Here is a 27,112-nt window from a genome sequence, read left to right as displayed (position 1 = left end):
TAAAATATTAGTAATTTTGCTTCTATAAATAGATGTTGTTAAATTACATGTGAATAAAGAAATATATAAGATAGTTTAGAGAAAAAATAAAACGTATAGGACTTAACCTATTAACAAATGATAAAAATAGACCCATGCATCATGTAGTACATATGTTTTATTTTTAGGCCAGTTTCTTCAAATCAATTCTGGTCAATAAGTTATTTGTTTTATGGGACCATTTAAAATATCTCAAAGCATTCAGTGCATTAGAATATTTTTTAATTTATTTTAGTCTTTTACCCTAAATAGTATACTCTTCTAAAAGGGAAGCACATTTTTTCTGATTTGTATTAAATACAATGAAAACTTTTCCAAATATAGATTTTTTTCCCTTGTAAACCCAAGTGAATGAGAAATCTGCTAGTGAGATTTACTATTCCAACTATGGAATACAATTTCAATGGCTAACTTGATGACGACAGAAACTTATAAAGAAATTTCTGGGATGTTCCTTCTATGATTACTTTTCATTAATTTTTTAAAGTCTGGTTGAAGGCATTTCATGTGTATATGCATCATATCCTGTGTTCTATTGCCCCAATTGCAGTTTTGTGGCAGAATTTGCCCTATCATCAGAGTACTGAGCCATCAATGACTAGATCTCATGGTTTTGGTTAACTGCATCACAATGATCACATTGATTGAGAATTTAAAACATAACCCTGCTTGTTTAAGTATTCTGGTAGGGGTTGAATATGTTATAGCAGGCAAGAAAATCAGCATGTTCAGGCAGTGACTAATGACAATGAATTAATAGGGAGATACTAGTTTTACATATCAAAAGTGGAGAAATATTTTAAGAAGCTCATGTTCTAAGGTCCCTTTTAAACATCAGAATTTGAATGCCTGAGTTGAGAATCTAATCTTCATTGTATGGGGATGTGGTAAAGTGAAATATGTATCAGTTTTAGGTTAAGAGAAACCTGGGTTTGAATTCTGACACTGCTACATTTTGGATTAGTTTTCTGACTATAATATAAAAATCTAAGTATCCACCTAATTTTATTGAGAGAGCTCAACAAAATAATATGCGTAAGAAAATGTAATATATGTTCTCAACACACAATGTCAAGCATCATTATATGGATGTTTATTATAGTTATTTGATATGACAAGATCTATAAACCACTGTTATTAAGACCAAAATAAGCCCTGTAGGTTATTGATTCCAAAACCTGTTTTCCTAAATCCTAAATGGCTCCATACTTCCCGTTGTGTTTTCAAATGAGTAGAATAAATGACTCTACATTTCTAAATTTGAGAATTCCCTTATATTTTTGTAATACTGAAATGTTTATTAAATACTTGGATATCTGCTGAAATTGCCATTCGTTTTGTAACAAATTCTCCACTAAGATTATTACCATTGAGAAGCACAGAAAATTTTAGCCCATTTTCAATTATCTCTGTATGTTGATTATGATCTCAGGTGAAATATGAATGTTCACAAACTCATCAACAGAAAATGTGTTTCCTGAACCAAAGTGAGAGTGAAATGCAAGTTTTAGCTTATCCCATTCACAAATCACTGAAATTTGAAATCCTTCAGAAAATTGCATATAACTAAAGCACAACTCCCAGTTTAGTAACTTTTCCACCTGATCGAAGAGATACAACATAAACTAGAAAGGGCTTCAGTGTCTTTGGGCCTTAGCTTTAAGGGGGAGAGGGAGGGAAGTGGGGGCAGGGACAGAGAGATTTTGTGTTGAAGAAGATTCCGTAAAAAAGGCATGTCCTCTCATTTCACAAATTTATGGAGAAAAAAAATGTGCTGTAGAAATAAATTATTAATAAAATTGATCTTTTATATGGCAAAATAAATCTATGATGTGGTCCACTTTGGTTCCCCCAAACAATTGTTTTAAGCTAGCTCTGTTTAACATCCTGACTGGGGACTGGGGAGAGGGGAAAAGAGGCAGAATTATCACCTGTCCTAGGAGTATTGGAAAAATACTCCATCTACCATTGTTCATAAACAACACATGGGTGACATGTCTGTGAATGTCAATGCTGCCTTTGATGTATAGCCATATAACCTAATATGCCAGATATCTAGAAGAAAATAATACATCACTATTAGTTGAAATAAATTTGTTTAAAAAATCAATCATACCACTTAGTAGGTAGGAAAAGCACTTATTTTTAAACAAACTGTATTATTTTTCACCCAATATTCTTGTGTATCATATAGGATTATAAGCAGTGTGGCCCACGGACTAGCAGCAGTATCTGGGAGTCTTAGAAATGCAGAATCTCGAGTTCCACCTCAGAGCAACTGAATTGGAGTCTATGACTTAGCATGATCCCCAGTGTACTGCTTGCTCCTTAAAAGTCAAGAAGTACTAAGATAAAGAATCTCAAAGCTGGGCCTCCCTGGTGGCGCAAGTGGTTGAGAGTCCGCCTGCCGATGCAGGGGATACGGGTTCGTGCCCCGGTCTGGGAGGATCCCATATGCCGCGGAGCAGCTGGGCCCGTGAGCCATGGCCCGTGAGCCATGGCCGCTGAGCCTGCGCGTCCGGAGCCTGCGCGTCCGGAGCCTGTGCTCCGCAACGGGGGAGGCCACAACAGTGAGAGGCCCGCATACCGCAAAAAAAAAAAAAAAAAAAAAAAAAGAATCTCAAAGCTACTGTGAGTGTAAGAATCTAGTCAATAGCATTCACCCAATCCAGACTGTAATGAACCTGAAATGGTCCACTCACTATTTTATTTTTTTAATAACCTTGTATATTGAGGTGTTACATATAAACTACAAAGTGGACAAATTCTAGTTGCACAACTTAATAAATATCTACACATACATAACTATGGTTCTTTCTCCTCCACATTTATTTTATTTAACTTCTACTGTTACATCCTCTATGGCTGGGGGAAGGTACATAGTCTTGAAGACTGCTACTTTCTTTAGAGTTCTGGATTTCAACCTCACTTGGACCTTCAGTATTGCATGGAAATTCTTGCCTTCATCCTTATTCAGTTTAATCCTCTATTTTCTCAACAGGTATTTCAAACTTTAGTAACCATCCTCAGGGCTTTTTCATGTCTATTTTATTTTTTCCTTTTAGTGGATGACCATTTCCCTTACTGAACCAAGAAGAGTGGGGCAATCTGATGGGAACTTTCTTATCTCCTGCTTGGCCCATTACTAGCCCCCCAAATTTAGAAACAATATCCATATCCACCCTTCTTTACTCACTTCTCTCCTGGTGTCTTCTCAGTGATAAGTGATTTGGCTTTATCAGTTTATTCTCTTCCCCCCTTTAACTACTATATTGATTTATTCTCCTATATATACATACATATATATATATATATATATATGTAAAATTGGGCCCCCCAATTAGAAAGAAAATGCAAAATTTTCCCTTAACTCTGTGTCACCCTCTAGTTTCTACACTACCTTTCTCCTTCATTTCATTCTCAAGTTTCTTGAGCCTCTTGACTCATCTCATGGTTTCCATTTCTGCATCTGTTATTCACTCTTCAGCTGTGAGTGTACTTTTCCCCCACTCCTCCACTGAAACAATTCTTGCCAATATCATCAGTGACCTTTGTCAAATCCAGTGGATACCTTTTTTTTTGTTTTCGTCACTTAATTTCTAATTGAAGTTTTCTAAACAATTTCTTCTCTTGTCAAGAGTTATAATTTGCTTCTCATACCTCAAAATTAAGTTATGCTTTTACCATCTGTAAAAAATAAGGTGATAAATGCTAGTGCATATCACATTGGTGTTATTGCATTTGTGTATAGTTCTTTTTGTTTTTAGTTTATAGCAATCACACAAAATAATATTTTTCAAACATAGTAGTTCCTTTCTGCCTTAACCCCATAAACCTGATTTGGTTCATTAATTTTTAACTTATGAAGGTAGTGAAATGATTATTTGTAAATGACTACACTAACAAACACTATGGAATAGAATCTATATGTAGCCTGCTATGCTGAAAACAGTTGCATAATTATGGATGTTCTATACATAGTAAGGTTCTGATACAGACCTCCCATTTTCCGTCTTCCCATCTAAGAAATTGCTCAAAATCCTTTACCATATATTGCAATGAAATTTCCCTTCTTCTTGTATTGCTTGAAGTTTTCTTCAGATTCTCTTCTATGCTTCCATACATCCTTATGACAATTCAAAATGATGAAAAGAACAATCTAGAAATATATGTACCTAATTATAGCTTTACCATATATAAAAAATAGAACTAAAAGGAGAAATAGAGAAATCTACAATTTCGGTTAGAAATTTTAAAACATCTTTATGTGAGTCACGTAGGCACAAAATCAATAAAGATATTGAATATTAAAATTGTTTCCATATATTGAAGATTACATATTCTTTTTGAGTATAAATGAGATATATGCATATATTAAATTTGATGATATTCTGTACTATAAAGTAAGTAGCAATAAATATCAAAGCACTAAAATCACACAGAGTATATTCTTTATCAGTTAAGCTCAGATTAATACATTTTGTAAACCCAAAGGCCTATATAATCAATATAATGAATAAAAAAGTGGTATCATTGCAAATTTTATTAGCATTACATAGATAATAATAGAATGTTATAAATGTCTTTAAGCCAAAGATTTTGAAAATTTATGTGAACTTGACAAATATCTAGAAAATATAAAATTTACCATAACTGACATGAAAAAAATAGAGTATCAACTCCATTGAAGCACTCAAATCCTTAATTTAAAAACTTCCCAACAAAAACTCCAAGCCACTGGTGAAATATTTCAAACACTAAATAATATATAAATACAATTTACCCAAAATATCCTAGAAAGTAAGATGAAGAAGAAAAATAAAAACTTCCCAACTTATTTTACTAAATCAGATTTCCTTGGCATCAAAATTTGAAAGATTAGGGCCTCCCTGGTGGCGCAAGTGGTTGAGAGTCCGCCTGCCGATGCAGGGGATACGGGTTCGTGCCCCGGTCTGGGAGGATCCCATATGCCGCGGAGCGGCTGGGCCCGTGAGCCATGGCCGCTGAGCCTGCGCGTCCGGAGCCTGCGCGTCCGGAGCCTGTGCTCCGCAAAGGGGGAGGCCACAACAGTGAGAGGCCCGCATACCGCAAAAAAAAAAAAAAAAAAAAAAAAAAATTTGAAAGATTATAAATATGGATAATTTATCTCTCTCACAAACATAGATATAAAAATTCTAAGCAAAATGTTAACAAACTAAATCCAGCACTATATAAAAGGATAATATATTACAGAAATGTAAAATTTATTCTAATAAAGCATCATTGGTTTAACATTGTAAAAAATCAATTAATTTACCACATTAGTGAATAAGCAAATGTATATGATTATCCTAATAGAAGCAGAAAAATAACTTGAGGTAATTCAATACTTTTTCATAATAAAAGTTTTTAGAGGGTTTCCCTGGTGGCACAGTGGTTGGGAGTCCGCCTGCTGATGCAGGGCATACGGATTCGTGCCCCAGTCCGGGAAGATCCTACATGCCGTGGAGCGGCTGGGCCTGTGAGCCATGGCCACTGGGCCTGTGCGTCCAGGGCCTGTGCTCTGCAACAGGAGAGGCCACAGCAGTGAGAGGCCCACGTACTGCAAAAAAAAAAAAAAAAAAAAAAAAAAAAAAAAAGAGCTTTTAGCAATCTAGCTTTTAGAACTAGAAGGGAATGTTCTTAGTTTGAAAAAGGGCACAGCCAGGGAGGAAGAAAATTTTCTCTGCCCCTCTATGTTCTTCTGGCCAACATAAGACAGATTAAAAGAAGAAAAATCAAACAGTTTAATAACATGTATACTTGAGAGACAGAGAAAAACTGAGTAACTTGTCAAAATGGCCAAAGCACTCACCTGAAATGTCATCTTCAACTAAAGACAAAAGAGGATGTCAGGAGTAGTGGTTTGTGACTTCAAAATGGAGGAAGACAATTGACATGGAGATGGAAGAGCAAATGTTTGGTAAATAAATGTTTGCTGGACCATGCAGAGACAATGGGACACAGAGATGAATTTTAACAAACAGACTTTGCTAAGTTCCTCCCTGTCTACACACCCAGTTCATACTACATACTATTGTTAGCTATGATGATAGCTCCCTTCCTGGAACAGGTCCTCTATTTACATTCTTTTAGATGTTAGGGGGAAGGTCAAGTTTCTTCCTGAGTCTTCCTTGATTGATTTCAGCTTGAAGTACCCCACATGCCAAAGAGGCATTTTTTGGTTGGCAAGTTTTGCTCCCCTATTGTATCTACAAAAATGCTACACAAATATCATATTTCATGTTTAGATATTGTATCATATCTCTGAAATCAGAAACTAGATAGAAATACTGGTCACCACCACTTTTATTCAGCTTTGTATTGAAGATCCTAACTAGTACAATTAGACAAGAAAAATAACTGTGTAAGAATAGGAAAAATAATTAAGCTTCTAATTTTTGCTTTTAGAAGATGACCTGATTGTATTTATAGAAAAGTCCCCCAAAAAATCTAAGGATAAACTATTAGAGTTAATAACTGAGTCTTAGAATATCACTGGTTTGCATAACTCTATCAGAAAAATCAATTGTATTCCTCTACATTGAGAACAACCATTTAGAAAACATTTTAAAAATATGTTTAATTCACAATGGCCTGAGAAAATAACAAATACACTGTAATAACTCTAACAAAATATATGAGATTTTTATTTAGGAAATTATATACTACTACTGAGGTAAATTAAAAAGACTCAAATCAATCAAAATTTAACATGCTAATTATTGGAAGACTCAATATTATGAAGATGTTTGTTCTACCAAAATTGATCTACAGATTCAAAACAATCCGCATTAAAATTCATAAGGTGGTTTTGTCAGTAATTGAGAAGGTGATTCTAGAATGTATATCCAAATGCAAAGAAAATCTTATAGAAAAAACTGGAGTACTTACAGTAACAGATAAAAGGTTTATTACAACACTCCAAAAATTAGGACATTGTGGTATTGGTACAAATATAGCAATAGAACAGAACAAAAAGGGCATTAAACAATATTTGATTTAACATAAAAACAGCACTGAAGAGCAGTATAGATATGTCAGTTTTATTCAAAAAGTGGTCCTGGGTCAATGGGATATATGTGTGAAATAAAATGACTCTTTACTTCTCCATTACGGCCTACCCAAAATCAGTTGGCAGATTGTGAGAGAATATATTCAAGATTTCAGGGGTAGACAAAGATTTCTTAAATACTAACATAAAAACTTCTGAGCTTAAAATCTGTGTCAAACAATTTACTAAAATAAAATTTAAATATTTGTTGATTACAATCAAGTCATAAAACAGTGGAAATTTTACATAGTACATATAATCAACAGAAAACGTGTATCCAGTATACATAAAGAGCTCCCACCAAATCAATAAAAGATACTGATAGCCCAGTGAAAAATAGGCAAAATAAATGAATAAGCACTTTACAAATGAAGTTATCCAAAAGACCATAAACATATTAAGGGTTCTCAAGCTCATCAGGGAAATGCAAATTATAATCACAGTGAGCACTACTACTCATCAGAATGGCTAAAATGAAAAAGATTGACAAGTTGATAAAGATGTGGTATGCCTGGGTTATCGCAGACTGCCTGGGATGTAAATTGGTACAACTATTTAGGAAAGCTTTTGCATAAAGATACAGTATGACCCAGCGATTCCATTTGTAAGCAAATATCCACAATACATTCTTATATATTTTCACCAAAAGATAAGAACCAAAAATGTGTTTCTCAAAAAATGATGAAACTTTAATCTATGGTTTCTGAATCACAATATATATCCAAATACTTTCAATTAGAGATTACATTTGCTTCAATCTGAAAAGTCACACTGAAGGAAAAAAGTACTATTAAGAGTAGCAAAATGGGCTTCCCTGCTGGCGCAGTGGTTGAGAGTCTGCCTGCCGATGCAGGGGACGCGGGTTCGTGCCCCGGTCCGGGAAGATCCCACATGCCGCAGAGCGGCTGGGCCCCTGAGCCATGGCTGCTGAGCCTGCGCGTCTGGAGCCTGTGCTCCACAACGGGAGAGGCCACAAAAGTGAGAGGCCCGCGTGCCGCAAAAAAAAAAAAAAAAAAAAAAAAAAACAGTAGCAAAAGACTTCAGCTAGACATCAAATAACATTAAAAATCAGAAAGTGCATACTGGCAACTGTAGTTCCCCTTTGCCCAATATTTTTCATTCTCACCTCTGAATACTATTAAACAAGCCTAATTCTAGACCTTTAATAATGTTCACCAGTTAGCACCACACGTGCCAAAAGGACATGCTAATGGCTCTTTAAATACAAGCCTATTTAAGGCACTATTTAATGGACTAGTCAAATTGATTTCTCGGCAGTTCTCAGAGTGTTATTACCAAGGTTTTGCCTGTGAAAACAGTCTGTGTTGTATCGTCTCAGAGGAACACATCCTTTACCCAGGCCTCAAATTATTCCCACAAAGATTCAAGGAATGTGAGCTCCTAGCTAAAAAATAAATCACAAAACCTTCTGCACAGGGAGCTTGGCCTTGTAGAAATTGCCACTACAGTCATGAGAAAGAGAGAGAGAGACACACATAGTCCAAATTCAAGTCTAGATCGCGTGGTTTGTGGAGCTGAGTCACAGGACCATACCCTAGCTGGGAAAGCCAGAATGTTCAGCTTTTCTGAGGAGAGATGATCTTGACTCCCACCAAGGCTTTCAAGGTAAATAATTACCAAAATATTGCAAATGTCTAATAAAAAATGTGATATCCCTCCTGAATCTCAATTCTGCCTCTGGTTTACTGCTTTACAACATACATGGGCCCTGACAAATTATTGCCAAGCCTCTTTTCAATACATGGATTAATTTAACTTGTCCATAAAGATCTTGGAACTGTGGCACACTCTTGTTTCGCTTTTTATTTCTCTCTATTTCTTTGTTAAAAAATCTTCTCTAATCCACCATTTACCCAGTGGGTATGAGAATGAGGCATAATATTTTAGCCTATTGATTAGTAGTTATGTAACTTTGAAAACTTCAATGGCATGAATCTTATATATTTGATTGACTGCTATGCAATTGGTAAAAACAAATCTGAAGAAAATGAGCTGGCTAAATTAAACACACAAAAAATGAAACCAACCAGGAGAAATTTTTAAGCAATGTGCATAAGGAAATTTTCATCCCTTATAACCCAAAATTGAAAATTGTTTTAAGGACTGATTTAAAACACTTAGAATGTGTTTATTCAGTTTGGATACAGCTAATGTGCTCTATCTGTATGAGTAAGTTTGAAATTTCAAAAGCTATGAAGAGCGTGGACTAAAATTGCAAATGTGTTCAATGCAAGTATCCTTCTCAACTGACCATTCACGGACAACTTGAAGTTAGTGTCACATTAGTCCTACAAATTTCCGGGGAAATTCAGGCTGATTGGAGTTTTTTGTTTGTTTTTGGTTTAGTTTTGTTTTCTAGTAAATAACTTGTGCTTTGCTAGGCTTGAATTAAATAATCAGATTGCAAGATTCTGTAATATTGTTGAGGTGACCTTTGGCACGTTTGTCTTCTATATTTGGTTTAATGTGTCAAAAATGTAAAATCATTCCCTTCATAACTTCTTTATTGTTTCAAAACACCACAAACAATCATAGTTTCTATATAATTTCTCCCTTCATATGGAAGAAAAATGCATAGAAAGTTTTTGAAATATCAGATGGCATAAATTGTACTGCTCCAAAATGAGATGTCATGTCCATATCAACAGCCAGCTTTTACCTGATATTTCTGACCTCCTCTCTCTGTACCCAGTTAGCTGCCATAGGTGCTACAGACTGCATAATTTGACAATAGCCTTTTGTATTGAATAAGGAAAATAAGTACAATTATACACAATGAATGTGTGAGTTAATTTCTTCTACAATCATTAACTACATGGAAAATATTCAATCAGTTTTGGTAAACACAGGCAAATCCAAACACTGTCTTATGTTTTTCTTTAAATGAGGCTATCGTTACCTATCTTAACTAGCTTTTCATGAGACATTTATTAAGATGTTTGTATGGAATCTGCTTGTAGGTAATGCAAGATTAACAACATTTCCAAAAGTATAGAAGAAATTTTCATTCGTATATTATTGTTTCAAGAGTAGCAGATGTTACAAAATTTCAGAACTTGCAATTCAGCTGATCACTTACTACTTCCTCATTCAAAAATTCATTAATTAGTAGTTTTAATATTTTAGAACAGCAAGTATTGTTGTAGTCTGAAAAGACTTTACATGATGTCACCTGTAAAAAATTTTATTGCTGTTATCTGATTATACCAGGCAAAAATTGGAGAACCTTTGAATTTTTTCCCTCTCTGAAAACAGAATTAATGTTTTTATTATGATAAAGTAGAGATAAGGAAACAAGGTTCATGAGTTTTCAAGGCTCATCTTTTTATTTTTATTTTTTTTTTCTTTTTGCGGTATGTGGGCCTCTCACTGTTGTGGCCTCTCCCGTTGCGGAGCACAGGCTCCGGATGCGCAGGCCCAGCGGCCATGGCTCACGGGCCCAGCCGCTCCGCGGCATATGGGATCCTCCCAGACCGGGGCACGAACCTGTATCCCCTGCATCGGCAGGTGGACTCTTAACCACTGCGCCGGCAGGCGGACTCTTAACCACTGCGCCACCAGGGAGGCCCCAAGGCTCATCTTTTATTTAATCTGTCAAAACACCTCTTAGTTGAAACAGAAATCAAGTAGTAACTATTGAAAAAAGCATTGCATCAGGATGGAGAAACCATGCTGTTCTGCTGCTCCTTTGGCTAAGGATTATTTTTTGATCCAGTTGGAGGCTCTGGAGAGAGTGCGCTATGGTAGACTCATTAAGGAAGATTATAGCAGTCCAACTTGGAAAATGGAGTAGAGTTTTATTGCCAGCTGGAGATGAAAGATATTTCTAGTTCTTACAGCAATCAAAATTCAGAAACAGTAAAACAAACAAAAAATGTAGAACTGGTAGACTCTTTTACCACTGGAAACTAGTAGAAAAATTTCCTTTTACTGGAGAGGCTGCATTTTCTCGATAATTTAGCAAATGATTTTCCCCTAACAATTGTTAACACATCACTGTAGCCCAGGAAAATCTTGATCCAGCTGAAGTCCATCCATATTTCTACACCCTCTTGGCCTGTGTCATAGTAAGCACTTCCATCACTAAAATGGCACATATTCAGCTTAAATGTTCCCATCTCTAGTTTTATACAGTCCACCCTGGGCATTGTTTTTTGTTTTTGTTTTTGTTTTTGTTTTTTTACAACTTTATTGGAGTATAATTGCTTCACAATGGTGTATTAGTTTCTGCTTTATAACAAAGTGAATCAGTTATACATATACATCTGTTCCCATATCCCTTCCCTCTTGCGTCTCCCTCCCTTCCACCCTCCCTATCCCACCCCTCCAGGCAGTCACAAAGCACCGAGCTGATATCCCTGTGCTGGGCAATGTTTTTATGTTTATTATAGAACTTTTTTTTTCAAGCTTACATGTGTTCTGTGTACATATTTGCTTTCTTGTCTTATCTGTATTCTTTACCCCAACATACGGCCCCCAGTATATAAACTTCTTGAATATGAAGTGATCCTATTCATAACTTTTTTAAAATTATTATTATTTTTTTTATTATTTTATATATATATATATATATATATATTTTTTGCGGTATGCGGGCCTCCCACTGCTATGGCCTCTCCTGTTGCAGAGCACTGGCTCTGGACGCACAGGCCCAGCAGCCATGGCTCACTGGCCCAGCCGCTCCGCAGCATGTGGGATCTTCCCAGACCGGGGCACGAACCCATGTCCCCTGAATCGGCAGGCGGACTCTCAACCACTGTGCCACCAGGGAAGCCCATAACTTTTTTTTTAAATCACTGAACATGTTGCTTTTACACAGCAATACTCAGTAAAAGTGTATTGAATAAAAGGAGATATGCATACATACATGAATAAATGAATAGGTGCATCTACTCATATGTGTCCTTTTTGTGTTAAGAGAGATCAAATAGACTGCAAATATGGACATCAATATGTTCGTCATGGTAGCATTTGATTACTACTTAAATATATTTATTCTTAGTATGTTTGGTTTATTAAATAAATTTATTAACTGGAATGTTCCAGGAGAGTCACTGTTTAGGATCCTCACATAAGTTACCAGGAAAAATAAATTTACATGAAGTCGTAAGATTTCATAAGTTAACATTGGTAAAGCCCTTAAAAAAGTGCCTGACACATAGCAAGTAATAGACAAGAGCTTATTAAATGAAATAGATCACTAAGGGACCTCTGTGCTCACTGAAGAAATAGTCTGGGCTTCCCAGGTTGCTCAGTGGTTGAGAGTCCGCCTGCTGATGCAGGGGACACGGGTTCGTGCCCCGTTCTGGGAAGATCCCACATACCATGGAGCAGCTGGGCCCGTGAGCCATGGCTGCTGAGCCTGCGCGTCTGGAGCCTGTGCTCCGCAATAGGAGAGGCCACAACAGTGAGAGGCCCGCGTACCGCGAAAAAAAAAAAAAGAGAAAAGAAATAGTCTGCATATACTCTTGTATACACAATCAAGAATGATAAAAGAAAGACACAAATAACATAACACAGAGTAGATTCCCTATCATGAAAAAATAACAAACATAATTTTACTTTATGTTCAATAAATGTATGTTGCACCGAACTAATTTTGCAAAATTTGTTTGTTTGTTTTGGCCACACCATGAGGCATGTGGGATCTCAGTTCCCAACCAGAGATCAAACCCATGCCCCCTGCAGTGGAAGAGCAGAGTGTTAACCACTGGACTGCCAGGGAAGTCCCAGAAATTTGTTTTTTTTAATTGAGGTATAGCTGGTGTACAATATTATGTAAGTTTCAGGTGTACAACATAGTGATTCACAATTTTTAAAGGTTATACTTCATTTATAGTTATTATAACATATTGGTTATATTCCCTATATTGTACAATAGATCCTTGTAGCTTATTTATTTTATATGTAGTATTTTGTATCTCTTAATCCCCTACCCCTATATTGCCACGCCTCCCATTCTTTTCCCCACTGGTAACCACTAATTTGTTCTCTATATCTGTGAGTCTGATTCTTTTTTGTTATATTCATTAGTTTGTTTCCTTTCTTTCTTTTGTTTGTTTGAAGATGTACTTTGTATTAAGTTAAAAGTCTAAAAAGCACAGGATACATTTTCAGATCAATTTTACTTTTACCTGTTTATGGTAATATGTGCAATATTAGAAAGTACTTAGGTAATGTGTAAATCAAATGAAAAATCCAGAAGCAGCTGGTCCTGAATTACAGCACACACTGGAAATTTTGAGGAGAACACATATTAACAAAAAGAACACCAGCAAGCTCAAACTCAAGTTTTAATGCTGAGTATTTTTAAAGGGTTTAGAAAGCATACTCAATCAGCATACAGCTTTTTCTCACTTAACAGATGCATTTCTATTTGCTTGTGTACAGCAAAGCATAAAAACTTGAATCAACTTACTTATGATTTCAGAAATGTATTCCATGGAATTTACTTCACTGCTTCTACCATTGATTCTTCAAATAAGCAAAGTACAGAGGCTCTCATCCCTTGAAATTGCTTTTAAACTAGCACTTTACATTGAAAGATAATAAGTAGAAACCTAGCAATTCCTGGTACAGTGCCTGGACTTAGCCTCATTTAATATAAGAATTGGATGTACAACAGAAAATTTATCATTTTCTTTATCCTTGGAGGAGAGGGAAGGAATAAGGAGAGGTGGGGACATGGCTGCAGTATTTAAGAGCTGAATAGAACAATGCATCTTTCACAATGCTGACAACTCCACAATGAAGAAACACCATGAATCTCATCAATTTTTTTAGTTCATGCTGGATTAGGAATTTAGGTTCCCTTCTTTGTGTATCAATTAATTCAAACTTCTCCAAAAATTAATACTACAAGATAAACTCTAACTGCAATAGGTATTTCCTAAGTAGGAGACCAAACACCAAAGGGAATCCCTTCTTCCAACATCTTTTGGTATGTTAAGATTTCACCAAAGAGGAAATCTAACACTTAAATATGAAATCTCTTGGCCAAGTAAGAAACTATAGCTATTATGGGTATTACCCTACATAGCCACTATTTGTATTACATATTAAATTAAACCCAGCATTAAATATGCTTGCATAATTATGCTGTGAATGATGATAGCAGTGATGATGCTAGTGAAAAAGCATCATCTTTAGCCCAAGAAGAGTAAGAGGGAAAAAAAATGTGAAAACAAATAGAAAGCAGACAAAGAGTTGGGCATCTTCTGATCTGAAAAGAACATTTTAAACATAGAAATTCAAAAAGAAAAGTATTCCCTTATTTCCCATATGTGGTAATATGAAACATTTATTTTAGATATCAGACAAGAACAGAGCTAAGTAATCTGATTTTACTGCAGCAGTGTAAAAATCATCCCTTCACCACAGTGTAAGATTTAAATGCATCTGCACAAGGGTACACATTATATAAAATGCAGTAAGATTACTGCTGCCCTGCCAAGTACTTCCAGTCCCTACCCAAGTCCTACTGCAATTCTGATGGTCCCAATAGTTTCATGGAAGCAAATCATTAAAAATAATAATAATAAAGCAATTAAAAAGATAAATCAAAATGCCTCAGTAAACATATATCCAACTCAAACTGTATATATTTAAATGTTACATTTGCCTCCCACTAATAAATCTTTATTTCACTCAAACTTGAACAATAAATCTTCCATACTGAAGTATCTTCCTTGCCTAATTAATTCAAAGGAAAAAACCAAAATGATTAGTAAAGAAAAATGTAGGGATTAACACACCCTTTTAATTTGTTTTAAATATTTTTAAGGTTTGAAAATTGTTTAAATTTTGTAATTTCTAGTAAGAAAACATTATCTGAATGTATACCCTAATGGAAAACCACTGTAAAATGTTTCAGCTGCATTTGGGGCAGAAGGGTAGGGATTATCTTCAAAGCACCCCAGCTTTCTTCATGAGAAGGTCAGAGGTACACTGGTTTGTGTTATTATGACATCCATGAGGTGATCTAAGTTGCTTTTCCTTCAGAAGGGGCTTTATTTGTCAGAAGGGCATTATGCTTGACTTCCAAATTTGGCCAACAATTTACTGATGAGATTCATAACCTTTGGATTGCTCTGATATTTTGACATATTTGCCAGGTTCTGAGCCACATCCTGGAAGGCCACTATAACTTCTGGATACTGCATGCCTGCAAAAACCTCTGGATCACTAAGAATTTCACTGAGCCCAGGCATTCCTGCCATTCCAGGCATGCCCCCTTCCATTCTAGGCATTCCTCCAGGAAAATTACCAGGCATTCCTCCAGGAAAGCCACCTGGCAAAGAGCCATACTGAGCTCCTGATTGTCCTCAGGCTTCTTCCTCCCTCTGGGCTCTCTCATGTTCTTCCCGAGCCTTCTTGACCCTTTCTATTCTTTCTTTGATCTCTTGCTCTTCACGTTTTCGCTCATACTTTCTCCAACGTTCAGCAATTTTCTGGGCCCTTGGTTGGACTTCTTTCATAATTGCACTAGCATCTTCATCATAATCCAGTTTACAGGCAAAGGCAAGATCATGGGCAGCTTCTTCCCAATGGCCCAAAAGTCTGTGTGCTTTCCCTCGCCACTTGTATTGCTGAGTAGAATCAGGATTTATTTCAATAGCTCTGTCACAGTCTCGGATGGCAACATTTGGCTTCTGTAATTTGATGAAGACACTTGCTCTCTTGGCATACAGAATGGCCAAACGAGGATTTAACTTGATGGCATCTGTGAACAAGTCAATGGCTTTCTGTAGTTCACCAACATTTAGGGCATCAATGGCAACCACGTTTTTATCATTTGCCTGATCCATCATCTCCTCAGTTATCTGTACATTTTCATCTCCCACTTCTTGAGGGGCATCAGTGCCCATCAAGCACACCTTCACTGTCAATTTCTAGATCACTTTCCTCACTTGATGGTGTGTCTGTCTTTATGTTTTCCTCCGCCTTCTTACTATCTGTTTTTTCTTCCTTGGTATTTTCTTCCAATTTAGTTTTATGAGTAACAGGTGGTATTTTACCCCCCATGCTCTCCACCCACTCCCTCAGGAAGCACATTCCTCGGTGTGCAGAACACTCGTGTCCTGCTTGCACATTTTCATGAAGGCTCGAAGCTTGCTCACTTTGTCGGTGACCATGGTCCGGAAGCGGCAGGAGGCAGTGAGTGCGCGGAGGCTGCGGCCCCATCCCAGGCTCAGGCGCTAGCTCAGCATGACCATGTAAAGGGAAGTTTGTTTTCTTTTTTAGATTCTGCACGTAAGTGATATCATACTGAACTAATTCTGTAAAATTAGTTTTAAAAGTTCCAAAACCAGACCTGGAAAATTCTATTCTAGAAGCTTCTGCATTGATCTGTAGTTTTACTTCCTTATTAAACTTTCTTTTCTTCATGGCAGCTATGCATTACAGTGGTTATTCAGTAAATGTTCAAAGGAAGTAACAATTAGATCCTCCACTTATATATATTCTTATAGAAGACCACTTATCTTTTGACATCTCTCAAATTCCTGTCCAACTTTACGTACCACTTGAATCCTTCACCTTCTAGACGTTTTCCTGCATCAGAGCAGGTAATTCCTGACCCTTAATAAACCACGTGATTTCCTTTTTCTTTTTTATCTTTTGTTGCCAGACCCTGTGTTCATGCATTAGAAGAGCTAGCTAAGCAGATTGCCTTACCCTGGGCTGAACCCCTGAGAACACTTAGAATCACATGGGGTGGGAAAGGAAACAGAAAGAGATGCCTATCAAGAATAGAATTGCACTCAAGGGTAATTACAAAGGGTCAGTAAAGAAGAAGTCCTGTAATGGTCAAGCTGAAGAGATAATTGTAAGCCACAAACAAGAAACAAATGAGATGTAAAGGGCAGGATAGTTAATGGAGGACCATGTGAGGAAAATGTAAGACTGAATGAGGGAAGAAGGTTCATTAATTTGCTTTTAACAAAATTGGTATTGCTAGAGTTGAAACAGATGCTTCAAATTCATCAAAGCTACGAGGTTAGTGTAGACTCTTCTACAATACACAGTAAGTCCAGAAAATAAAAGACATTTATTTATTTATTTTTAATTTAGTTTCCTCATTTTCTTTTTTTAAATTTAATTTAATTTATTTTTTTTATACAGCAGGTTATTTGTTATCTATTTTATACATATTAATGTATGTAAGTCAATCCCAATCTCTGAATTCATCCCCCACCCCCGTTTTTCCCCCTTCCCATACATTTGTTCTATACATCTTTGTCTCTATTTCTGCCCTGCAAACTGGTTCATCTGTACCATTTTTCTAGATTCCACATATATGTGTTAATATGTGATACTTGTTTTTCTCTTTCTGACTTACTTCACTCTGTATGACAGTCTTTAGGTCCATCCACATTTCTACAAATGACCCAATTTTGTTCCTTTTTATGGCTGAGTAATACTCCATTGTATATATGTACCACATCTTCTTTATCCATTCATCAGTTGATGGGCATTTATGTTGCTTCCATGACCTGGCTATTGTAAACAGTGCTGCAATGAACACTGGGGTGCATGTGTCTTTTTGAATTATGGTTTTCTCTGGGTATATGCCCAGTAGTGGGATTGCTGGGTCATATGGTAATTCTATTTGTAGTTTTTTAAGGAACCTCCATACTGTTCTCCATAGTGGCTGTATCAATTTACATTCCCACCAACAGTGCAAGAGGGTTCCCTTTTCTCCACAACCTCTCCAGCATTTATTGTTTGTAGAGTTTTTGATGATGGCCATTCTGACTGGTGTGAGATGATACCTCATTGTAGTTTTGATTTGCATTTCTCTAATGATTAGTGATGTTGAGCATCCTTTCATGTGTTTGTGGGCAATCTGTATATCTTCTCTGGAGACATGTCTGTTTAGATCTTCTGCCCATTTTTGGATTGGGTTGTTTGTTTTTTTGATATTGAGCTGCTTGTAAATTTTGGAGATTAATCCTTTGTCAGTTGCTTCATTTGCAAATACTTTCTCCCATTCTGAGGGTTGTCTTTTCATCTTGTTTATGGTTTCCTTTGCTGTGCAAAAGCTTCTAAGTTTCATTAGGTCCCATTTGTTTATTTTTGTTTTTATTTCCATTTCTCTAGGAGGTGGGTCAAAAAGGATCTTGCTGTGATTTATGTCAAAGGGTGTTCTTCCTATATTTCTCTCTAAGAACTTTATAGTGTCCAGTCTTACATTTAGGTCTTTAATCCATTTTGAGTTTATTTTGGTGTATGGTGTTATGGAGTGTTCTAATTTCATTCTTTTACATGTAGCTGTCATGTATTCTTCTACATGTAGTTTTCCCAGCACCACTTATTGACGAGACTGTCTCTTCTCCATTGTATATCCTTGCCTCCTTTGTCATAGATTACTTGACCATAGGCGCATGGGTTTATCTCTGGGCTTTCTATCCTGTTCCATTGATCTTTATTTCTGTTTTTGTGCCAATACCAAATTGTCTTGATTACTGTAGCTTTCTAGTATAGTCTGAAGTTGGGGAGTCTGATTCCTCCAGCTCCGTTTTCTTTCTCAGAGTTGCTTTGGCTGTTCGGGGTCTTTTGTGTTTCCATATGAATTGTAAATTTTTTTGTTCTAATTCTGTGAAGAATGTCATTGGTAATTTCATAGGAATTACATTGAATCTGTAGATTGCTTTGGGTAGTATAGACATTTTCACAATGTTGACCCTTCTAATCCAAGAACATGGTATATCTCTTCATCTGTTTGTGTCATCTTTGATTTCTTTCATCAGTGTCTTATAGTTTTCTGAGTACAGGTCTTTTACCTCCTTAGGTAGGTTTATTCCTAGGTATTTTATTCTCTCTGCTGCCATGGTGAATGGGATTATTTCCTTAAATTCTTTTTCTGATCTTTCATTGTTAGTGTATAGGAATGCAAGAGATATCTGTGCATTAATTTTGTATCCTAAACTTTATCAAATTCATTGATTAACTCTAGCAGCTTTCTGGTAGCATCTTTAGGGTTATCTATGTATAGTGTCATGTTATCTGCAAACAATGACAGTTTTAGTTCTTCTTTTCCAATTTGTATTCCTTTTATTTATTTGTCTTCTCTGATTACCAGGGCTAGGACTTCCAAAACTATGTTGAATAATAGTGGTGAGAGTGGACATCCTTGTCTTATTCCTGATTTTAGAGGAAATGCTTTCAGTTTTTTACCATTGAGAATGATGTTTGCTGTGGGTTTGTTGTATATGGCCTTTATTTTTTGAGGTAGTTTCCCTCTATGCTCACTTTCTGGAGAATTTTAATCATAAATACGTGTTGAATTTTGTCAAAAGCTTTTTCTGCATCTATTGAGATGATCATATGGTTTTTATTCTTCAATTTGTTAATAAGGTATATCACGTTGATTGATTTGCATATATTGAAGAATCTTTGCATTCCTGGAATAAATCCCACTTGATCATGGTGTATGATCCTTTTAATGTGCTGTTGGATTCTCTTTGCTAGTACTTTATTGAGGATTTTTGCATCTATATTCATCAGTGATGTTGGTCTGTAATTTTCTTTTTCTGTAGTATCTTTGTCTGGTTTTGGTATCAGGGTGATGGTGGCCTCACAGAATGAGTTTGGGAGTGTTCCTTCCTCTGCAATTTTTTGCAAGAGTTTGAGAAGGATTGTTGTTAGCTCGTCTTTAAATGTTTGATAGAATTCACCTGTGAAGACATCTGGTCCTGGACTTTTATTCTTTGGAAAATTTTTAATCACAGTTTCAATTTCATTACTTTTGATCGGTCTGTTCATATTTTCTGTTTCTTTCTGTTTCAGTCTTGGAAGGTTATGCCTGTCTGAGAATTTGTCCATTTCTTCCAGGTTGTCCATTTTATTGGCATAGAGTTGTTTGTAGTAGTCTCTTATGGTGCTTTGTATTTCTACAGTGTCCGTTGTAACTTCTCCTTTTTCATTTCTCATTTTATTGATTTGAGCCCTCTCCCCCTTTTTCTTGATGAGTCTGGATAAACGTTTATCAATTTTGTTTTGTTTATCTTCTCAAAGAACCAGCTTCTAGTTTTGTTGATCTTTGCTATTGTTTTCTTTGTTTCTATTTCATTTATTTCTGCTGTGATCTTTATGATTTATTTCCTTCTACTAACTTTGGGTTTTGTTTATTCTTCTTTCTATAATTACTTTAGGTGTAAGGTTAGATTGTTTACTTGAGATTTTTCTTGTTTCTTGAGGTAGGATTGTATTGCTATAAACTTCCCTCTTAGAACTGCTTTTGTTACATCCCATAGGTTTTGGATCATCGTGTTTTTGTTGTCATTTGTTTCTAGGTATTTTTTTAAATTTCCTCTTTGATTTCTTCAGTGATCTCTTGGTTATTTAGTAATGTATTATTTAGCCTCCATGTGTTTGCTTGTTTTACATTTTTTCCCCTGTAATTCATTTCTAATATCATAGCATTGTGGTCGGAAAAGATGCTTGATATGATTTCAAGTTTCTTAAATTTACCGAAGCTTGATTTGTGACCCAAGATGTGATCTATCCTGGAGAATGTTCTGTGTGCACTTGAGAAGAAAGTGTAATCTGCTAGTTTTGGATGGAATGTCCTATAAATATCAATTAAATCTCTCTGGTCTATTGTGTCATTTAAAGCTTGTGTTTCCTTATTAATTTTCTGTCTGTATGATCTGTCCATTGGTGTAAGTAAGGTGTTAAAGTCCCCCACTATTATTGTGGTACTGTTGATTTCCTATTTTATAGCTGTTAGCATTTGTCTTATGTATTGAGCTGATCTTATATATTTATAATTGTTATATCTTCTTGGATTGATCCCTTGATCATTATGCAGTGTCCTTCCTTGTCTCTTGTGACATTCTTTATTTTAAAGTCTATTTTATCTGATATGAGTATTGCTGCTCCAGCTTTCTTTTGATTTCCATTTGCATGGAATATCTTTTTCCATCCTCTCACTTTCAGTCTGTGCGTGTCCCTAGGTCTGAAGTGGGTCTCTTTTAGACAGCATATATATGGGTCTTGGTTTTGTATCCATTCAGTGAACCTATGTCCTTTGGTTGGATCATTTAATACATTCACTTTGAAGATAATTATCAATATGTATATTCCTATTACCATTTTCTTAATTGTTTTGGGTTTGATTTTGTAGGTCCTTTTCTCCTCTTGTGTTTTCCACTTAGAGAAGTTCTGTTAGCATTTTTTGTAGAGCTGGTTTGGTGTGTTAAATTCTTTTAGCTTTTGCTTGTCTGTAAAGCTTTTGATTTCTCTGCCAAATCTGAATGAGGTCCTTGCAGGGTAGAGTAATCTTGGTTGTAGGTTCTTCCCTTTCATCAGTTTAAATATATCATGCCACTCACTTCTGGCTTGTAGAGTTTCTGCTGAGAAATCAGCTGTTAACCTTATGGGAGTTCCTTTGTATGTTATTTGTCATTTTTCCCTTGTGGCTTTTAATAATTTTTCTTTGTCTTTAATTTTTGTCAGTTTGATTACTATGTGTCTCAGCATGTTTCTCCTTGGGTTTATCCTACCTGTGACTCTCTGCACTTCCTGGACTTGTGTAGCTATTTCCTTTCCCATATTAAGGAAGTTTTCAACTATAATCTCTTCAAATATTTTCTCAGGTCCTTTCTCTCTCTCTTCTCCTTCTGGGACCCCTATAATGTGAATGTTGGTGCATTTAATGTTATCCCAGAGGTCTCTTATTTTGTCTTCATTTCTTTTCATTCTTTTTTCTTTAACCTGTTCTGCGGCAGTGAATTCCACTATTCTGTCTTCCAGGTCACTTATCTGTTCTTCTGCCTCAGTTATTCTGCTATTGATTCCTTCTAGTGTATTTTTCATTTCAGTTATTGTATTGCTCCTCTCTGTTTGTTTGTTCTTTAATTCTTCTGGGTCTTTGTTAAACATTTCTTGCATCTTCTCAAGCTTTGCCTCCATTCTTTTTCTGAGGTCCTGGATCATCTTCACTATCATTATTCTGAATTCTTTTTCTGGAAGGTTGCCTATCTCCACTTCATTTCATTGTTTTCCTGGGGTTTTATCTTGTTCTTTCATCTGGTACATAGTCCTCTGCCTTTTTATTTTGTCTATCTTTCTGTGAATGTGGTTTTTGTTCCAGAGACTGCAGGATTGTAGCTATTCTTGTTTCTGCTGTTTGCTCTCTGGTGGATGAGGCTATCTAAGAGGCTTGTGCAAGCTTCCTGATGGGAGGGACTGATGATGTGTAGAGTTTGGTGTTTTTCTGTTGGGCAGAGCTCAGTAAAACTTTAATCTACTTGTCTGCTGATGGGTGAGGCTGAGTTCCCTCCCTGTTGGTTGTTTAGCATGAGGTGACCCAACACTGGAGGTTACAGGCTCTTTGGTGGGGCTAGTTGTGGACTCCGGGAAGGCTCATACCAAGGAGTACTTCCCAGAGCTCCTGCTCCCAGTGTCCTGTCCCCACACTGAGCTGCAGCCACCCCCCACCTCTGCAGGAGACCATCCAACACTAGCAGGTAGGTCTGGTTCAGTCTGCTACAGGGTCACTGCTCTTTCCCCTGGGTCCTGAGGTGCACACTACTTTGTGTGTGCCCTCCAAGAGTGAAGTCTCTGTTTCCCCAGTCCTGTCGAAGACCTGCAATCAAATCCCGCTAGCCTTCAAAGTCTGATTCTCCAGGAATTCCTCCTCCCATTGCCAGAACCCCAGGTTGGGAAGCCTGATGTTGGGCTCATAAACTTCACTCCAGTGGGTGGACTTCTGTGGTATAATCATTCTCCAGTTTGTGAGTCACCCACCCAGCACTTATGTGATTTGATTTTATTGTGATTGCGCCCCTCCTACCATCTCATTGTGGCTTCTCCTATGTCTTTGGATGTGGGGTATCTTTTTTGATTAGTTCCAGTGTCTTCCCATTGATGATTGTTCAGCAGTTAGTTGTGATTCCAGTGCTCTCGCAAGAGGGATTGAGCACATGTCCTTCTACTCTGCCATTTTGGACCCATCTCCCAAAAGACATTTATTAAAAGCAAAAAAATATTCAATATCTTTTATGTGCCATGTTTTGAATATGTGTATATGAATGAACAAAATGGAGCCCTTAAAAAGTTTACACTCTAGCTGTACAACAAAAAAGTCATTATATAAATGCAGGGCACAGTGAAAGCACACATCAGGGATAATTAAACTTATGCTGGGAGTTTAATCAATGTGGATTTACCTAGAGAAGTGATATTTAGGATGAAATCTAACTATCCTCTTTAGCCCAACTAAGTCCCCATAGCTACTTGACAATATTTATATTAATCTCTAATTAGATGCTTGTTGCATTTCCTGTAGCAATCAATCAAAAATGTTTCTCACTCACCCTAAGGGGGTTTCCATTCTTCTCCACACTCTCTATTCTTGTGAATATCTCTTCCACAACAGTTATGGGTGAAAGATCCTCCAGCATAGAGGCCTCCTAGGTGTTCTTTTTAATTTGATCACAACACTTTCCTATCTTCATCTGTTTCTCCTTATAGCCCCCAGCTTCAAAAGGATTTGACCTCTTTTTTAGTCCAAGGTGAAACTTTCTACATAAGTCTCATTCTTTCCTACATTAATCAGAATCTGGTTCTAGCAATTGTTTGCTCCTTCTCTTTCTCCATCAATTACAAGCTTTCCTTCATTGACTACTTCCCCTGTACCATCTAGGTCATTTCTGTTAAATCTGATAAATTTTCAATCTCCTTTCTTTCATGGACTGACTTTTGAGCAAAGTAATCCAATTCACTGGTTGTTTGTTCCTATCAACCTATTCAATAAATGGCTTGATATCTGGCATCTGCTTCTGTCCATATATTGGATCCTCTTCAGAAGACTACCAATGACCTAATTACTGATTACCAATACCCATCCAGATATCTGTTCTCAGGCTTAGTCCTTGACCTCCAAGTAGCATCTGTTCTGAGCTATCTCCCTTAAAAACTCATTTCCTCCTGACTTACATGCTCCTAGTTTTGTTTTGTTTTTTCCTATCTCTCTGTCTTCTCAATTTTTGTCTATTTCACTGGCTCAGAAGACCTTTAAGATAGAGGCAACCTGTAACTAATTGCATGGCTCAGTCTGCTTGAGGATTAGCCTGAGCATATTTATTTATTTGATAAATACTTTTTATATAGTGCTTAACATGCACCAGGCCATACTGCAAACACTAATGCATTTAATCCTCACAATAACCCTTTGAGGATTAAAAAACAGACAGGCTGAGGCACAGAGGGTTTAAGTAGTGTTTAAACTGGCATTCTCGCCTGGAGTCTATGATCTTAAAAATAATGCTGTCTTTGGCATTACTGCACATTAACACAAGCATGCCTTTGATGGGAAGTTTCCCCAACCAAATATATTCTACTATGTCCCAAACCAGCTCTAGAAATCTATGTCTTCCCGCATGCACCTGCTCTAAAGAAGCTCTTAATCATGGACCACCAAGGAGTCACTGCATACAATTCAGGGAGTCTGTGAATTTGCATGATAAGAAAGGGCATCTAACTAACTTCAAACATAAGTTTAGTATGTCCATAAAACATTAATGTAGTTACAAAGCATAGTGGTATTAGCAGTACCGTGACTTTGGCAACACTGGAAAACATAGACAGTTTATATCACATTAAAGTTTTTCAGATCTCCTTAAATGTTGTTTAGAATCGTCATTGTATTTGAATTATGGCAGTTATTAGACCCCACTAAATTGAATATATTAATATATTATCTAATATATTAATAAGTACAATTCATATTAATATATCACATTTTAAATTATTTTTTAAAAAATATTTTGATAGCTCTTTCAAACTAATTGTTACCCATATTAATTCATAAATTATTTTATGTATGTAAAGCCATTATTCTGAGAAGGGGTCCACAGTCTTCACTAGAAAAGCCAAAGGGCTCCAAGGCACAAAATAACTTGGAAACCTCTGTTCCAACCCTCTCTATGCTTACATCTTCTCTGTCATTTCTGCCCTGCAGAATTGCACCTATAATGATGCAACTCAGATACATATCTAGAATTCTGCCCTTCCCTAAACCTAGAATCTTTTTTTTCAACATTCTGTCAGACTTTGTGTGATGATGCTACCAACAATCTCAAATAAGAGAATACTTCATCTACCCTCACTAATTTTCTTCTGTTTGTAGTGCCCACATCTCTAGAATTTCCATACTTCCTGCTGTTTAGACTAAAAATCGTGCAAGTACTCTTGATTCTTTACTGTTCATTTTTAGTTTCAGTTAAGTATTTTTGTTGTTTTTTCTTCCATTGTCTCCCCAGCATTTTATGTGTTTGTCCACTTGATTTCATTCCAGGTATTGCTACCCTCATTTTGTCTCACTTGGACAAGCACAGTAGTCTCTCCCTGATTTCTATTTTCCCATCCAATTCTGGTTCACACCAGTTCCATGACTGCACATATAGTTTCTCAGAAATAAAGGCTGTCTACACATCTCTTTATAGACATATATTTTTTCTTTTAAAAAATAACAAGATACAACTTAAAGATGCATTCATGTGTTAAAAAGAAATAAAATTCTATACAATCCTACCTTCCAATGTTTTTCATCAAGTATTTTTAAAGGAATTAATATGTATGTTTTATATATAATATTCATAGTTGTCTACAGACTTTAGTAAGCACACTATATCTTTGAGTGATTTCTTGGGTCATTAAGTTAGTGTTTAATTACAATAGAATATACAATAATGTATAATCATTACTCTCTTTTTTTTTCATTTAGATTGTTTCCAATCAGTGCCGTCAGAAATAATCAAGTTGTGGACATTATTTAAAATTGTCTTCCCATGGTCTCCACCTGTGGATATCCAGCAATTTTTGAAATCCAGCTCAAATGTCACTATCTCTCTTCTTTTGACCCCCTCCACATACCCCAACCATATATTAAACTTTTTAAGAATATGTCATACCTTATTTGGTTTTGTCTCTCCATGAATAGTGGGAGGCACAAGGAACATTAAGTTTCTGGAGCAAAGGTTAGAAATTTGTCAGGGTCCACTGGGCATCTTATTTTTCAAATTCTCACACACAGTAAATGTGGTTAGTAAGAAATGCCTGAGAGAACTTCCCTGGTGGCACAGTGGTTAAGAATCTGCCTGCCAATGCAGGGGCCACGGATTTGATTCCTGGTCCGGGAAGATCCTACGTACCTTTGAGCAACTAAGCCTGTGCACCACAACTACTGAGCCTGTGGTCTAGAGCCTGCGAGCCACAACTACTGAGCCCACATGCCACAACTACTGAAGCCCACGTGCCTACAGCTGGTGCATTGCAACAATAGAAGCCACCTCAATGGGAAGTCCACGCACTGCAATGAAGAGTAGCCCCCCTCACCGCAACTAGAGAAAGCCCGCACACAGCAACAAAGACTCAACACAGGCAAAAATAAATTAATTATTAAAAAAAAGAAAGAAATGCCTGAGAGAAAGTTAAAAGGCTAAACTAGTGTTCTCAGTTGAAATAATTACATGATAAACTCAAAGTTAATGTACTTATGATGCCATAGAAGAAAAAATAAGCTTCAAAATAACCTCACCATACTGAAATAACAAGTTTAAAGAAGAAAAAAGATAAAATATGCGTTTGTGCTATCATCCAAGATGTCTGATATTGTAACACACACACACTCACTCACACGTGCACAAATCAATGAACGATTTCACATAAACAAGAAGTTTCTTGAAAAGGTACTTATCCAGTAGTAATTCTTTTCCTTCTAAACAATAAAGAACATTAAATTCCTCCCTAAAGTTTCAGAAAGAGAGAGAGAAAGAGAGACAAATGCTGAGGAGATGTAAAAACAAGAGATGGTCAGGAAGAACAGAGAACAATAATGTCAGCTTTTGCAGAGAGTGCAAATGAGAAGTAAGAGACTCTCTTCCATTTTTTTTATATTTCCTACATCACTATACAAGTTACAGGTTCACAGATCATAGAATTTATAAATAAATCTGGAAAAGACTTTTGTTG

The 27,112-nt window shown here is 36.4% G+C and overlaps 1 long non-coding RNA gene and 1 pseudogene across 1 annotated transcript; one reads left to right on the top strand and one right to left on the bottom strand.

Moving 5' to 3' along the window:
* Window positions 1–8,606: 8,606 nt before the first annotated feature.
* On the top strand, window positions 8,607–26,049 carry LOC132481167 (uncharacterized). Its single transcript, XR_009530783.1, has 2 exons — window positions 8,607–8,737; window positions 25,866–26,049. It is a non-coding gene; the product is annotated as an uncharacterized LOC132481167 (long non-coding RNA).
* Window positions 15,160–16,266, bottom strand: LOC132481154 (hsc70-interacting protein-like; annotated as a pseudogene).
* Window positions 26,050–27,112: the final 1,063 nt, after the last annotated feature.

This window comes from Mesoplodon densirostris, chromosome 2 (assembly GCF_025265405.1).
Source record: "Mesoplodon densirostris isolate mMesDen1 chromosome 2, mMesDen1 primary haplotype, whole genome shotgun sequence".
Lineage (NCBI taxonomy): Eukaryota > Metazoa > Chordata > Mammalia > Artiodactyla > Ziphiidae > Mesoplodon > Mesoplodon densirostris.
Note: the sequence above shows the minus strand (reverse complement) of the source record. Positions and strands in the feature narration are given on the sequence as shown.